Source organism: Cynocephalus volans, chromosome 1 (genome assembly GCF_027409185.1).
Source record: "Cynocephalus volans isolate mCynVol1 chromosome 1, mCynVol1.pri, whole genome shotgun sequence".
Lineage (NCBI taxonomy): Eukaryota > Metazoa > Chordata > Mammalia > Dermoptera > Cynocephalidae > Cynocephalus > Cynocephalus volans.
This window is the reverse complement of record NC_084460.1, coordinates 7,992,519-8,010,402: the sequence shown is the minus strand read 5'-3', so window position 1 is coordinate 8,010,402 and position 17,884 is coordinate 7,992,519. Positions and strand designations below refer to the sequence as shown.

The 17,884-nt window shown below is 39.6% G+C and overlaps 1 non-coding gene across 1 annotated transcript; it reads left to right on the top strand.

Annotated features, from left to right (window-relative positions):
* The first annotated feature begins 14,761 nt into the window (after positions 1-14,761).
* LOC134365216 (U6 spliceosomal RNA) lies at positions 14,762-14,865 on the top strand. Its single transcript, XR_010021961.1, has one exon. It is a non-coding gene; the product is annotated as a U6 spliceosomal RNA (small nuclear RNA).
* Positions 14,866-17,884: the final 3,019 nt, after the last annotated feature.

Sequence of the window (17,884 nt, the reverse complement as noted above, 5' to 3'; positions counted from 1 at the left end):
GCTTGAGGCTCCACTGTTACACTGGACAATTGAGAAAGGAAGCACAGGATGAGTCTTGAGGTTTCTGATGACAGATTTTGACCATTGCCCCATGTCTTGGTAAACTGTTTTTGACTGACATTTATTTTTATCAAGGATGAATTGAACCAACATTGTGTGCCTCCATTCATTCACTGCTACATTCAACTTATATGTTAAGTGCTTATTACATTTCTGGGACTGAGGAAGAAACAAAAGAAATGAAACTTTTTTCCCCCTCTCAAGAATTTATAATTTTACTGAGGAGACTTGACACAAAACAGGTCTTTCCAGAACAAGGCTTTATGCTCCCATGGGACAAGACCGAGACCAAGCATCCTGTGCCTGCCACTGGCACGCCCCTGCCCTTGGTCTCTAACCCCTTCAAGGTTTGTTTTCCTTACGTGGGTGAGGGCAGTGGCCGGGGGTGGAGGATGGGGACAGATGGGCAAGTCTTGGAGGGGCTGCTGATAAATCTGAGCAGAAGTAGATGGCGTAGAAGAGGACCGCGAGCTTGAGACCAGTCAGACCTGAGGGTGCTTTCTGGGTGAGCAACCTCCAGTCTATCAATCCTGGGAAAACTGTTTCCTCTGCTGCAAAATGAGGAAAATGAAAGCTGCTCTTCAAGGTTACCCAGAAAGATCAGATGGAGCAGAGGCTAGTGACTTGCTCCATCGCAAGTTCCGTAAAGAGAGTGGCTGCATTTAGTTCTTCTTATCGCCGCAAACTCAGCGCTTCGGGGTGTATCTTGCACCAATGGGTATTTGTCAAATATCGCTTGAATTTGCTAAACTAGGTAAGTGTATAGTGTAGTAGACACTTAAAAATAGCATGAATTTTAGCTCACTTCCAACTTTGAAATTATGTGATTTATTGATAAGATTCAAATGAAAGCAACAGCAAGGAAACATCTTCTGTACATGCCAATGTGTTATCAGTTAGCTGTAGTGCTGGGAAAGCAGACTACAGAGATGACAGCAGCTGTCCCTTCACAAGAGCCAAGGCTGAAGGAACTGGACTAGGGAAGGATGGAGAAAGTACAGGATTTTAGGAGAACCTTAGAAATGGGCACTGTGGGAGGAGCCTGATGGTCTTGGAACAGACCTAGGATTCTTCCCCAAACCAACCCTGAGCCAAGAGTCTGCCATGAGTACTTTATTAGGGACACACTCTCAGGAAGCTGATAATGGGACAAGACACAATATGGAAGGGGTGCAGTTTCCAGTGGAGTCCCAGCCTCAGCCTGGTGTGCTGCGTATGTTACAATTATGCCCCAGTGTTTGTCTGGCCCGTCTTAAGTCCAGGGGTGAAGGACTTTGTACTTCTGCTGCAGTCATGGGCTAAGCACTGCCGAGGGGCGGAGGGGCTGGGTGCTGTGACCCTCCAGGCAGTTCCACTAGAGCAAAGGCAGTCCTGTGGAGAGCACACAGGTGTCAGACTGGAGCAGCATGAATCTGGGTTTGGGACACAGAACCATGAAGCGTTCCACGGGCATCTGGCTGGGGCGCCAATAGTGTCTGCTGACGAGGCAGCAACAGAAGTCTACCTTAGATGAGGGGGCTCTGAGAGCCCAGTTCCCAAACGGAGTCTCAGGTTCCAGTGGTCTGTCTGGGGCGGTCACTAAGCACACGATGCCAACACATGTTCTCTTGGTCTAATTCAGCCCTGTGGAATTTTCAAGTATGGGCACAAGGGCTTCCTGAGAAGCCTCACGGGGTGACATGGTGCTTGCAGCAAAAGCAACTTCCCCAGAGCCTAAGAGACAGAGTGCAAGGATAGCTCCTAGGGATGGTGCTGGCAAGACAAGGCTCAGCACAGAGAGGACAGTGTTCTGAAGAGGCTGGGAAGGGCACCACGAGGAGGACCCAGCTTCCTACCCCACGAGTCTGCTTTTCACGAGGAGCTCTCCTTGGGGTCCTCTTCCACCATCTCTGAGCCCCCAGACAGAGCCGGGGTTGGCAGGGGGTGAGGTAAGGAGCTTGCAGGGTATTTCAAGTGAGAGAAGTCCAGGCACCAGCCAAGATCTGTGGGGGCCCCTCCTTGCTTTATGTCTCCCCCTGCTCGGGGCGGTCCTGTGAGATGGGCAGCAACCTGTTTGGCAGCTTAGGAAGCTGAGGCAAAAAAACTCCGGGCACCTCAGCAGGCTCTTGGTGGACAGGGTTCCAAATGCAGTCCATGCAGTTCCAAAGCCTGAGGCCTTTTACCTCGACCAGAGAACATCTTTGGGTTCTAAAGTACTTGTTATGGGCAAAGTCAATCCTTGAAGCAGCAGTTTAAGTTAAAAATTGAACTTCAAATGTCAATTTGCATTTTAATGTTTAGGCAATTTCTGACAGCAAAAGTAGACAATTCAAATATTGACATAGGTTGAGATTTTGGGCGGGGGCTAAATATGGGATGATTTTTATATTCAAATGGGTGGTTCCTACTCAGTGGCCAAAAAAAATTGCATTTCTCTGGAGCAGCTCATCTGTGTATATCGTGTAAAAGCTATAGTTGTACGAGCAATCATGTCGTGCTGACTGATGAAAAGCAGAGTCTGACATGCAGCTTATCTGCAGCCCATGGGCAGAAGTTTAGAGTTTCCTTTGTACATTAACACCATCTAGGGCTGTGTCTAATGTTTTATCTTTACCTTGCTTTTTCATCTAATGATCATTTGTTTTCCAGTTTTAACCCTCTCTAAAACAATTATTTCTTGTAATTATAGACAATTAATGTAATTTAGCCAGGATGTTCTAACTCTAACAATGCCAAGACAGCAAATGATCCCTCATCCCACCCCTCTGTCACCTGGGACATGTTCCTTTTAGTGTTTGCCACGTCAGGATAAAATCCTCTTCTTATAGACTGTGTTTCCCACTGATTCACCAGCTCTCTAACAGCAGGAGCCAGATTTTATGCAAGTCTATATCCCTTACATTACCTCTCAGAGCACATGCCTAAATAGGTGTTGTTGATTGCACAAACAGTGACTGGCACTTGGCTCATGCCCAGGCATGGTGATTGATGGTTGCTGTCCCAGGATAAATTATCCTTATGGCTGAAAACCTGCATTGAACTATTTTGGTGCATAATAAAATAAATATGTATTTTATGAATAGAAAAAAGCCAGTGATTTTCTCTCTTTTTATGTAAGACAACACATACATTCTCTCACTCTTAAAAGAGAGAGAGAAGATACATAAATAGACATAGAAATATAACAGGAAGGAAAAACCCCAAATGTTCATTGTGGTTTGCACTAGGAGCTGGATATAGATGAATCTCATTTTCTTCATTACCATTCAGCAATCTCCAACATTTCTAACAATAAGAGTGTCAGAGATACAGCAAAATATACAAAAAAAGATATGTTGTTAAAAATGAAAGGGAAAATCCTTAAAAAATAAAAAAAGAGGAGAAAACTTGTTGAAAAGGCACATTTCCATTTGGAGAAATGTGTGTCTCTACAGTGAATGTTGTTGCCTTGGCTGTCCAACTTTAATTAAATATATTGCCCCTCTAGAGGTACATGCAGTACATTAAGTTTTTACACAAGGCATTAAAGATTTAGTTTTAGCGTCTCACTCTTGATGGAACAATCTTCCAAGTATTAGATTTTACTTTTCAGTTTAAATTAGTCTCTCCTCTTTCCCAATTAAAGTCACTTATTGGCAACAAAACACTGAGTGAAATGTAGCCATTTGAATGAATAGAGCATGAGCTCCAGAGACTGCACCCCTCATGCTGTGCATGTAATGAAATCTATTTCTCTTTGATGATCTCAATTAAAAGAAGTTAAGAACTGGGAGTGTGAGTTTAATTATTTCTTGATGTATCTGTACTTTTTGCCAGGCAGGAAAAGTAGGCAATAGCTTCCATCAGGGCTTCCCAGGGTTGTCCTTGGCATTTTTCTCATCATCAGTGGGCGAGGATGTCTGGTGGGGCTCAGCTGGGTGACCCTTGTGCTCCATGTGGTGTTGATGAGGGTTCCTTGACAATGCTCAGCTGGCAGCTGGTCTGTTTGACGGTCGAGGCTGTTTTCGCTCACATGGCTGGCACTTGGGGACATGTGAGTGAAGAGGCTGAGAGGGCTCAGCTGATCTCTACGGAGGGGTAGGTAGGGCTTTTATGTGATGACTCAGGGCTTTAAGAGGAGTGTTCAAAGAGATGGGAAATGGAAACTGCCAGTGTGCTAAGCTCTGTCCCCAGAAATTGATGCAGTGTCACCTGTGCCGTAATCTTTTAGCCAAAGCATCCACAGAACACATCCAGCTTCAGAGAGCGGCACAGACTCCACCTCTTGATGAAGGGGGTGTTAAAGAACATGTGGCTGTCTCTAATCCAGCGTGTTCTTCCATACATGCTTCCTCCACAGAGAGCATGGCCCGTTCTTCTTGTCTCTGAGCCGAGGTACCACAAATCCTGGCCCTTTTCAGAACATGGCCAGGGTTGAGTCATCCTTCACTTGCGAGGGACTGGACAGCAAGAACAAGTAGAGTCAGGGTTAGATATTTGCCCGGTTTGTCCCGTGGACACCCTTTGGAATCCTTAAATTGAAAAACTGATTAGTTACTATATATCAAAGACTGTGGTAGAAATATATTGCCTGGCTCTATGTTTAAAAACAAACAAAATTGAATAACTGACACTTTGTTTGAGTTAATCCAACATATATTCTGGAGAAAGATTCTTCCCAGTTTATCTTGAAAGGATAATGAAAGGTTAAGTTATCTCAATATCTATTTAGCACGTATTATTTGGGGTTTTTGTTTATTTCGAATGGGCCAGACACTGTTTTAGGTTCTGCAGATCTACTGCTGAATAAGATTTTTAAAATGCCTGCCTTCATGGAGCTTATATTCTAAAGAGAAAGACAGATAATAAGTAAATAAATACATAGACATGTAGTCTCAGACATAGTAACGCTCAGTGAAGAAAAATAACAAGGTAAGGAGCTAGGAAATGACCGTGGAGGTGGGAAGGGGTGTTTTTGTTTAGATGTAGAGGGGGGTCTCCTGGTCCATAAAATTGGGACAAACATTTTAATAAGGTGAGGGAGTTACCCTGTGACAACACAAGAAAAAAAGCATTTTATTTGGTAAAAACAGTCATAGAAATAAGCTTTAACTGTTTAAGCAGCACAGAATGGTTGAAACAGAGTCAGAAAACTCAGCAACTATTGGTTATTAAATACTGCATTAAAAATCAGCCCAAAACTCAGTGGTTTAAAGCAGTAATTTTGTTGGTCGAGAATTTGGGAGTGACTCAGCTATGTGATTCTGGCTCAGTCTCACAAGGCTGCGGTCACAGGTCAGCCCTGCCCAAGGAGCTCCTCTCGTGGGTGGCAAGTTTGTATTGGCTGCTGGCTGAGGGCCTCAGTTCCTCGCAATGTGGTAGCTGAAGTCTAAAGGTGAGAAGAGAGAGAGAGAAAGAGAGAGAAAAAGAGAGATCCAGGAGGAAGCTGCGTCCTTCACATGATGTAACCTCAGAACTCAAGCAATAGGAGCTCTGCTGGACATAGCCCAGACCAGTAGAAACCAGATCACTCAAGGGGTGGTAGAGGAGTCAGTCACATTGAGAGCATGTGGGATGTGATGCATATGCAGGTATGACCATCTCTGGGAGGTACAATCTGCTGCAGGTGGCTGGATAATTTAGTGTCTGCTGGGCCATAGTAGAGTTGGGATTTTATCACAAGTGCAATAGGAATCCTTGGGAGGGTCTGAATAGTGAGGTGATGTGATCTGCTTTATAATTTTAGAAATTCAATTTAGATGATGTGGGCAAAATTGACCATAGAGAAGGAAGACAAAAGGCTACTGGTGTCTGGGAAAGAAAAGATGAATCAACCTGAGCTATGCCTGTGGATATGGCAAGAAGTTTCAAACTTGGGGAATGCTTTGAAGGTTAAGGCAATATGCTTTGCTTTTGCATTGGATGTGAGATTTGAGAGAGAAGAACTAAAAGATTATTCCTAGGATTTGGGCTGGATAAAATGGGTGAATGGTGCTTCCTTTATTGAAATGGAGAAGACTGGCCAAGGAGCTGATGTGAGTGCTGGAGACTCACATTTCCATACTGGGCATGTTCAATCTAGTGCCTACTGAATACAAGGAGTTCTAGGAATGGGCAATGCAGTGGAAGGCGAGCCATTCATTGGTGATCCTGACATCCCTTGAGTGGATTGGTTGAAGAGAGGGTAGACAAGGGAGAAGAGACAAAATTCAGGATACATTTCATTACAAAGAAGACTTAATTGGAAAAAAAGTATAGAATTTTCTTGATGGGCCACAAATATTGAAGGAATTAAATGATGCAATCAGCATGTCATTCTTGAGCCCAAGGGGCAAATCAACAATTTTCTAAGCAACTCAGCTACATTGACAGTATTTACAGCAGGTGCATGTGCATGTGCACACACACACAAGGACACACAGCCACAGCACTGACGTTTTACAGAAGATGATTCCAAAGAGGAGGGACTTACTCCTATAGTCAGAAAAAGTCAAGGAAGAGCTAAAGATAAGATTCTGCTTGCCCATTTCCCAATTTGAAATCCTAGGGGTACATGCATGCACATACACACACAGCTGAGAATCACAGTTGCAGGTATTTTACTCCGTAAAAGGTGACCGAGACAAGATTATTGCCATAAAATCATTTCTAGGTCTTAGGAAGCTGGGGCTGTCCAGCATAAGTATCTTCCAACTTTATCAGGGAAGATCAGAAGGCCCCACCCCAGTGTGCTCTACTCCTTAGTGTATGTTGGCTACAGTTATCGATTTATTGTTGTTATTCTTGACCTAAGTTTTAAATGGACATAAACACTCTCCTCTCTTTCTACTGACACATCCAGCTTTAATTAAGTGAGCACTTCCTATGTGCCAGGCAATGCTAAATGCTGGCAGTCAGTGCTGACATTGCAGGTGTAGATTGTGTCTGGCACAGAGAGGAGGAGGTACAGAGGCCTCAGGATTGCCTAGAGTGCAGCTCTGGATTAATGACTGGATATCATCCTCTATGCACATGTTTATATCCTTCCACTCTGTCGTGGACGGGCTGGATGTGAGCAGGGTGAGTGAATGGGAGCCACGGAGAGGCTGCTCCTCTGACTGGCCCAGAAGGGGCCTGAACATGCAGGCAGCTGCCCGTGAACACCAGCCGGGAATTGAGAGTGAGTGTCAAGCAGATGCATATGCACCAGAGACCTCAACAGCTGGTGCCTCTTTGCCGGTCAGACTCCTTCAGACTGGAAATTCCTCCCATGCCCTGACTCTCTCCTAAAACCTCAGAGGCCTGTGTGTGTAAGACACAGAAGGCACAAGTGCTCTGGGCCCCCCATTCCATGAGACATTTTCCACAGGTCCAAACCATGCTGAGTTATAACTACAATCCTGAACGAGAAAACCTCAGCAGAAACTTTGACTCCTTGATCATTTGTCTTACTTAGTCTCAGGTTAATTGTCGAAGAGCAAGTCTGTCCTTGTCCTGGTTCTTCACTTCTGTCATTGAGCGCCTTGTCCAGGCCTCATAAACTCTGTGCTTTCTCGGAGGCTGCAGCATCAATAAAGGTTTATCTATTGAACAAGAATTCAATTTCAGGGAAGACAAATTCTGCTCCCATTTACTTTAGAATAGCACTGACATTTTAGAAATAGATAACTGCTAAAATCAAACTTTTTGTTAATCATGAAATTGGGTTTTCTTAAGGCTTCATAAAATATTCAACTGGTACACCTGTGTAGGTGCTGAAACTCTATGCTGGACTTGCTGCTACCTGGTATAACTTCCTGCCCTGCCCAGATCATTGAGGTGCTCTGAAGACAAGTGCAGGGTCTCTTTGCAATAGCAAAGGCCATGAAATACTCCATAAAGTGAGTACTTCCTCAAGTTCTTGTGTTTCCTTAGCCCTCACACACAGGCACTGAAATGCACCTAACAAATGTGTCTTCTTAACATTCTCACATTTCAGGTATAAGAACTGTGCTCCAGAGAACATGCACAGTTTGCCTGGGGTCACAGCCCATGCTTGAGGCAGAGTTAGGGGAAAAGCACCCCTTTGGCCGCTACATAACCCATCTCAATTGGCCATCGATGCTGCAATTTGGAAATTTTCAGTTACTTCTAATAGATGCAACTACAAGTCCTTTGAGTTTCACTCATTCATTAATTCAATCAACATTCATTGATGGACACCTATAGGCTGGATACCATCCTACTTGCTGGGAACTTCAAAAAGGCTAAGATACATAAGAAGACATAGTGCCTGTATGGACTGAATGTTTGTGCCCCCTAGAATTCACATGGTGAAGCCCTAACCTGCAGTGTAATGGTATTAGGAGGTGGGGCCTTTTGAAGGTAATTAGTTTTAGATGAGGTCATGAGGGTAGAGTCCCATGAGGGGATTAGTGCTCCTGTAGAAAGAGGAAGAGACACCACAGTAGTCTCTCTCTCCAACATGTGAGGGCACAGTGAGAAGATGCAAGCCAGGAAGAGGGCCCTCACCAGGACCAGCCATGCTGGCACCCTGACCTCAGATTTGCCAGCCTCTAAAAGTATGAAAAATAAAAGGCCTATTGGTTAAGCCACCCAATCTATGGTCTTTTGTCATGGTAGCTCAAACTAAGACAGTACCTTTCTTGAAGGACTTCATGGTTCAGTGAAGAGAGCAGACTTTAAATTTTTTAAAAATCAACTTGAGCAAATTACATAGCATTTAAATCCAATGGAGGTGTTGCAAAGACTTTAAGAGACAGAGGATGAAGACAAATCACTTAGCAGAGTAATTTTTGTTCTGTTTCTGTTCTCATTGCAGACCACCTTTGCAATAAATATTTAATAATCATTAGCTAGTAGCAATAGCTGTGGTTGGTTCAGCTGTAGTAGTGTCACCAGGAACCCACATTCCTCCACAGCAACGTGAGTATTCTTAGTAGCATCCTTTCATGTTTTGCATCTAAGACATTTTAGGAAGGATGCCTCATACCGTTCTGCCTTAGAATGCCATCTCCTGTCTGGTCAAATATTTGAAAGTTTCTGGATTTCATAAAAAATACAGAATATGTTTCTTTGCTATGTCATGCTGCAACCTTTACTAATAATGATTTTTAAAAAATTAGGACTGCTATTCCACTTGTGTTGGTGAAAAATGAGACTATGACATTAAAGATGCCCATGCATTTACTGCCACTTCTCCCATTGAGAGGTGGGGTCCAGTTCCCATACTCTTGATTGTGGGCTGGCCCTGGTGACAAGTCAGACCACTTGAATGCTTGCATGCAACAGAAGAGATGCGCTGGAGTTTTGTGGATAGGGCATGAGAAGCCTCACACCTTCCATTTGAGTCTCCTGGGATGCTCGTTCTTAGATGCCTGGATCTCCATGTAAGAAGTCCAACCTCTCTGCTGGAGAGATCAGAGAGAGGCCCTAGGATGGTCTTGAGGAAGAGAGGGGCCCATCTGGGCTTGGTCTCCCAGATGTGTGCACCAAGGATAGGGGCATGTGGACAAACCAGTCCTGGACCCTTCAGATCAGCCAGTCGACCATCAAGTGTTTTGGTCACTTCACACAGAGCAGAAGAATCACTCAGATGAACCCTGCCTGAATTCGTGGCCCAAGAAGTTGTGAGATATAATAAAATGGTGGTTATACACTTAAGTTCAGCCGTAGTTTGTTATGCAGCAAGAGACAACTGGCCAGAGCCTTGAGCTGATGGATTTAAGTTGTTGTGCACTTAGCTGACACTCTCCGTCATCCATTTGGGATCTATAAATGGCATTTAGAGGTTCTATTGTTCACTTCATACAACAAAGCATTTGTCACACCTATTCGTTACTCTATGTCACCAGGCAGGACCACCTTGTTTTAAGAAGAATGATCTGATGGAGGTTTATGAAATTCTATGTCTAAGAGTGACTCTCCACTCAAAATCAGGTGCCTAAACTCCTAGTGGCTTTTGTCTTATATAAAAACCTTAAAAATAAACATGAAGACATTTCACATTAGCATTGCAAAAATAAAAGTTAAGCCTCTCTATTTCTTTAATTTTTATTTTTTAATCTTTGAAGCAGAAATGAAGCAAAACAAACCTTTATGATTTAGTGTTATTTTCATCTTTCCCTTGGAGCCAGATGCTTGTTCATTTGAGCTGTTGAACTGTTTGTTGCCTTATAGTTTTGTCATGACAGTCTACCCAAGAAGATGGGTGTATTAGTCTGTTTCTGTTGCTTGTAACAGAATATCTGCAACTGGGTGATCTGTAAGAAATTGAAATTTATTTCTTATAGTTTTAGAGGCTGGGAAGTCCATGATCCAGGGAACACATTCGGTGAGGGCCTTCTTCTGGGTGCTGACTTTCACAGCAACTCAGGGTATCACATGGCAAGAAAGGTGCAAGAGCTCTTTCATGTGCTCCTTGTAAAGTCACCAGTCCACACCCATGATAACTCGCTATTCCATGAATGGATTAATCCATTCATAAGGGCACAGTCCTCATGGATCTGATCGCCTCTCAAAGCCTCACCTTTCAATTTTCATAATCAGATTTCCCACCCTCTTAACACTGTTACAGTGGGGATCAAGTTTCCAACACAAGAACTTTTGGGTGGACACATTTGACCAATAGCAATGGGCAAATCTTTGTGGTTCAGTAATGTCCCCAGTTGTTTCACAGTATGCTCAGAAATTGTGGTTTTTACTCTAGAATTTTTTTCTTTTTAAGTTTATGTGAATTTTATGGAAAATAATCTGTAAATCCAGAATTTATTTATACCATTTTTCAAATAAAAGATTTTTCACATAGAGTAAATTTTGCTGAGTTCTCAAAAGATCTGTACTAGGTCAGAGCCCAGGTTCTTAATTCAATTAAATGCCCCATTTCCCATTTTTCTTACAGAAGCTTTTCAGGTTTGTGGAAAAATATGAGGCTGTACCTCAGTTCTAAAGAAAAAGTGGGTGCTTTTTCTAAAGATAAGAAAAAAATAATAATAATCATTTTCTCAGCAGTTTTAAATTTTATGGAGTGTTCAAAAGTCAGTAAAATTTATAACTCTAAGTTGTCTAGAAGAATCTTAAAAGTATTTATTGCCTGGCCATTCTGAAAGCCACAGTCCAATAACAGATCTGTCAGTCATTTCAAATTCAACACAAATGAAGGACTATGAAACACTCACCAGACAGTTGGTATTAATAATAAAAAAAAAAAAAACCCTGAGATTTGTAAATAGAGGTAGGGGAGGGCCCTTTGAGTTACAATTCCTTTAAAAAGAATTTTTTTTCAAATGAAGAACTGCAAAAGTATTAACAATGCAAGTCTCCCAAAGTATAACTATATGCACTTCAAATGAAAAAAGTAAACTTTGTCTGATTTAGTAAAAAATAAGATTTTTAGAATATTTGAGACATCAACTTTAAAAAAAAGTAGTATACTCATTATAAAATAACATAAAAACTAATTGTAGGACTTCTACTTTCTGAAAAGTGGATTAGATGTATTTGGCTCTGTTACTCCCAATATATACAACTAAACCCCTGGATGCTATATACAAAACAAACATAATAAGACTTGGAAAGGTGAAGAGAAGGCAGACTGTCTATGTACCTCAGGACCCTAGGCATGACAGGGTAACAGATTCTCTTGGTTTTCCTTTTTGCTTCATATATCCCAGAGTAGGAGCTGAAGAAGTTAGCAACCCAGAAATGCCAATCCGTGCGGATAAGAAAAATATCAGCAAAATTCAGCGCTCTATTTAACAATGCATGAATGGATAAGTAAAATGTGGTATATAAATACAATGGAATGTTATTCAGCCTTAAAAGGAAGGATATTCTAACACATGCTGCAAGATGCTTGCAGATATTATGCTAACTGGAATAAGCCAGTCACACAAGAACAAATACTGTATGATTCCGCTTATATGCAGTTTCTAAGCTAGTCAAATTTATAGTGACAAAGTAGAATGGTGGTTGTCAGGGACTGGGTGGAGGGACGAATGGGGCTTTGTTTAATGGGAACAGAGTTTCAGTTTTGAAAAGTGTTTGCAAGTTCTAGAAATTGGTAGCACAACAGTGTAAATGTACTTGCCATTACTAAACACTTAAAAATTGTTAAGATGATAAATATTATATGTATTTTACCACAGTTAAAAATTTTTTAAAAGTCTGCTCTAGCCAAAAGTCCAAGAAGGGAGAAATCTTGCAAGACAATAACTGCTCTACCTCAACCAAACGTCACAAAAAAACTGTGGTTCCCAACCCTACCCACACCAAGAAAGGCTGTGCGAGGTGTCTAGACTTTCACCCTTGTCAAGGTGAATGAGTGCTTTTCCTGCCATATAAGATGGTGTCAAAAAGGTCTGAGTAGAGAGCTGAGACTTTCATCCTGGCTAAGCAGTAACCAAGCCCACCCCCCTACAGTGTCAGTGTGGAGCCTGTACTTCAGCTCTCACCCAGAAGAAATGTAGGAGCACACCTCTTCTCCTGAAAAACTGGTGACAGAGAAAGCCAGCTAAGCCAGAAGATTTAAGTAAGATCTGGAGTATCATTACATAGTAACAAATGTCCAGGTCTTATGTAAAATCACTTCTCATATTATTAAGTAGGAAGATCTTAAGTCAAATGGAAATACTATCAATAGATTTCAACACCAACATGAGAAAACTGTCAGAAATACCTGATAAGTATTTTAAAGCAGAAACTGTAAAAATGCTTCAACCAGCAATTACAAACCTGCTTGAAACAAATAAAAAAGAAAATAGAGAGTCTTAGCAAAGAAGTCAAAGGACCAAAAAATATAACTGAAATAAAAAACTCAGCTGATGGACTCAACAGTATAATGAAGGGTATAGAAGAATCAGTGAATTGAATGATAGAACAAATGAAATAACTAAACAACAGAGGAAAATGATTTTTTAAGGAACATAACCTCAAGGACTTATGAAACTAAAGCAACAAAAGATCTAACTTTGATATTATCAGTATTTCAGGGGAAAAAAAAGGAAGGAAAAGGGCAGGACTGAAAAAATACTCAAAAAATAATGGCAAAAATTTGGCAAAATACATAAACTTACAGAATAAAGAAGGTGAATGAAACCTGAAACAGGACAAATCCAAAGATATCTACATGAAGACACATCAAAGTCAAATTTCTGAAAACTAAAGATGGGGAAAAATCTTTAAAGCAGCAAGTGAGAAACAATTGGAATAGCCGCGTATTTCTCATCATTAACCATTGGGGCCAGAATGAAGTAGCACATGTTTCAGGTGCTTAAGAAAAATAATTGTCAACCTAGAATCTTATACTGATTAATATATCCTAAAAAATTGAAGGAAGTATCACAATTCTCAGATCAAAATAAACTAGTAGAGTTTTTCACACAGCAAAACTACCCTAAAAGAATGATTAAGGGAAGTACTCCAAACATAAAGTAATAATTGAAAAAGAAATCTTGGAACCACAGGAAAAAGAATAAAACAATGAAAATAGTAAAAATATGGTAAATAAATGCATTTTCCTTCTCCACTTGTATTCCTAAATTATATGCAATGTTTAAAGCAAGAATTATACAGCTGTATTAAATGGTTCTAAATGTATAGAGAAGAAATACTTAAGACAACCATGGTATAAAAGGGAAAGAAAAAGAGCACATAAAGAGAAATATGGTTTATACATTTCATGAAAATATATCATATAACTTCACTTAATAACATCATTATGATAAGAAATGTACATATAATGTAATAAATACAGTAACTAGAACAACCACTAAAAGAACTATAAAAAGAGATATACCAGAAACATTACAGGAAAATAGACAAAATGAAATACTAAAAATGTAAAAATAACCCTCAGAAAAGCAAAAACAAGAAAACATAGAAACACAAAACAGGAAAACAAATAAAAAGCAAAAGATAAAATGTGAAATTTAAGCCTTAAATATCAATAATTGCATTAAATGCAAGTGGTATAATTTGCATTTAATGTAATGTAACACCAACTAAAATACATAAATTGGCAGAGTCCATTAAAAAACATTATAAATGTATGGTGTCTAAAAGAAACTCATTCCAAATGCAATCTAGGCAAGTTGAAAGCAAATCAGTAAAGAAGATATATCATGTAAACAGTAACCAAAGAAAAGCAAAAGTAACTACTTTATTAATGGCAGATAAAGTTGTTCAGAGCAGAGGATATCACCAGAGACAGTGAGGAACTTTATACAATAATAAAAGGGTTAATCTTGAAAGAAAACATAGTAATCCTGTATTAGTCCATCTGTGTTGCTTATAACAAAGTTACCTGGAACTGGAAGATATATTAAAAAATGAAATTTATTGCTTACAGTTTCAGAGCCTGGGAAGTCCAAAGTCCAAGGAACACATTTGGCAAAGTCCTTGGCAGTGGCAACAGTGACCCAGGAGTCTCACATGGCAGAAAACAGTGGAGCAGACATACAAACTAATCTCTCATGTGCTCTTCTTATAAAGCCCTCAGAACCATGCCCTTGACCACCATTTTTTATCCATTCACTAAATCATGGTCCTACAATCTAATCACTTCTTCAAGACCCCACCTTTCAATTATCATAATAAGATTCCCTACCCTCGAGAGTTACAGTGGGAATTAAGCTTCTAATATATGAATTTTGGGGGACACAATACAATCAATCCATAGCAAATCCATAGCATGTATTAAAGAGTAAAACTACAAAATATGTACAGCAAAAACTGATAGAAATGAAAGGAGAAAGAGACAAATTTAGTGCTTGCTTCAGCAGCACATATACTAAAATTGGAATGATACAGAGATCAGCATCGCCCCTGCACAAGGATGATGGGCAAATTCATGAAGCACTCCATATTTTTCAGAGAACACAATGAAACAAGAAAAAATATCCAGGACATGAAGGAGGAAATTTACAGAGATTAATACCTTTAAAAAGAATGTACCAGTCTCCTAGAGCTCAAGGATTCACTCAATGAAATAATAGAAAACAGAACAGAAAGCTTGAGCAGCAGGCTAGAAGAAAGAATTTAAAACCTTGAAGATGGTCTTTTTGAAATAACCCAAGAAGAAAAAAAAGGAAAAAGAATTAAACAAAATGATGAAAATTTAAGAGAGCTAGCAGACAACCTCGAGCATACAAACTTTTGAATCATGGATATTTCAGAACGGGAGGAAAAGGCATTTAAAACCTATTCAAGGAAATAATAATAGAGAATTTTCTGGGTATGGAGAGAGATGCTGACATTCAAATACAAGAAGCCCAAAGTCTCCAAAGAGATTCAACCCAAAAAGATCCTCTCCAAAACACATTGTAGTCAAACTGGCAAAACTCAAAGACAAAGAGAGAATTATAAAAGCAGCACCTATAAGGGAACCCCCATCAGACTAACAGCAGACTTCTCAATTGAAACCTTACAAGTCAGAAAAAAATGGGCTGATATATTCAAAATACTAAAAGCTAAAAATTGCCAGCCAAGAATTCTATATCCAGCAAGATTATTTCCCAGACAAACAAAAATTATGCAAGTTCACTAGCACATGACCAGCCCTGCAAGAAATACTCAAAAGGGCCCTGCATTTGGAATCTAAAAAATGACAATCAGTATCATGGATTTACAAGAAAGAGCAAAACCCACTGTTAAAACCAATATGCAAACAAGAAAGGGGAAGAAGCTAAATCATGTCACCTCAAAAATCCAACTAACTTTGAATACAAAAAATAAAAGGGGAAGAAAGGGATAATGATATTTAAAATAACCAAACTAAAAGCAATATAATGTCAGGAGTAAAGCAATATCTGTCAGTAACAACGCTAAATGTAAATGGGTTAAACTCTCCACTCAAAAGACACAGACTGACTGATTGGATTAAAAAGCTAGACCCAACTATATGCTGTCTTCAAGAGACCCACCTCAATTATAAACACACACACAGACTAAAAGTGAAGGGATGGAAAAAAATATTCCATGCAAATGGAAACCAAAAATGAGCAGGAATAGCTGTTCTTATATTGGATAAAATAAACATTTAACCCAAAACCATAAAAAGAGGCAAAGAGGGCCATTATATAATGATAAAGGGATCTAAACAGTTAGAAGACATAACAATCATAAATACATATGCACCCAACACTGGAGCACACAGACATGTAAAGCAAACACTCTTAGACCTAAAAAAAAAAAGAGAGAGAGAGACCCTAATACAATAATAGTGGGTAACATGAACACCCCTGTTTCAGCACTAGACACATCTTCCAGGCAACAAATCAACAAAGAAACACATGACTTAAACTACACCTTAGACAAATTGGACCTGGCAGACATCTACAGAACATTTCATCCAACAACTACAGAATGTGCATTCTTCTCATCAGCACATGGAACATTCTCCAGGATAGGCCACATGCTCGGTCACAAATCAAGTCTTAGCAAATATTAAAAAATTGAAATCATTTCAAGTATCTTTTCAGGCCACAATGGATTAAAACTAGAAATCAATAACAAGCAAAATTCTGGAAACTATATAAATGCATGGAAACTAAACAACAGACTCCTCAATGGCATATGGGTCTAAGAAGAAATCAAAAAATTTCTTGAAACTAATGAAAATAAAGACACATCATACAAAAACCTGTGGGATACTGCAAAATTAGTACTGAGAGTTAAGTCTATTGCAATAAACACATCAAAAGAATGGGAAGACTTTAAATAAACAACCAAAATTATATCTCAAAGAACTAGAAAAGTAAGAGTAATCCTAAAAGTAGTAGACATAAAGAAATAATTAAGGTCAGGGTGGAACTAAATGAAATAGAGATTCAAAATGATACAAAAGATCAATTAAACAAAAAGTTGGTTTTATGAGATGATAAAACAGAAAAAAACATTAGCTAGATTAACAAAAAAAAGGAGAGAAGACTCAAATAAAAAAATCAGAAATGAAAAAGGAGATATTACAACTGATACCACGGAAATATAAGAAATCATAAGAGACTTTTATGAATAACTATACACCAACAATTTGAAAACTTGGAAGAAGTGGATAAATTTGTGGACACATACAAACTACCAAGACTGAACCAGGAAGAAATAGAAAACCAAAACAGTCCAATACCAAGCAATGATATTGAAGCAGTTGTCAGCAGTCTCCCAACAAAGAAAAGCCCAGGGCTGTGTGGCTTTAGTGCTGAATTCTACCAAACATTTAAAGAAGAATTAATACCAATTCTCCTTTCAAAAAATTGAAACAGAGGCCACTCTCCCAAAATCATTTTATGAGGCCAACGTAACTCTTATACCCAAACCAGACAAAGATAGAACCACAACAAAAAAACTATAGGCCAATATCTCTACTGAACATAGATGCAAAAATCCTCAACAAAATATTAGCAATAAGAATACAGCAACACATCCAAAAAATTGTACACCATGATCAAGTGGGATTCATCCCAGGGGTGCAAGGATGGTTCAACATATGCAAATTAATAAATGCAATACACCAAATCAACAAAATCAAGGACAAAAACCATATGAGTATCTCAATAGATGCTGAAAAGGCATTTGACAAAATTCAACATCCTTTCATGATAAAAACTCTCAACAAATTATGTATCAAAGGAAAGTATCTCTACACAATAAAAGCCACCTATGACAAGCCCACCTCCAATATCATTCTGAATGGGGAAAAACTGAAGACTTTTTCCTTAAGAACAGGAACTAGACAAGGATGCCCACTCTCGCCACTCCTATTTAACACAGTACTGGAGGTACTAGCCAGAGCAATCAGGCAAGAGAAAGAAAAAAAAGGCATCCAGATTGGAAAAGATGAAGTCAGACTGTCCCTATTTGCACATGACATGATGCTATGTATAGAAAAACC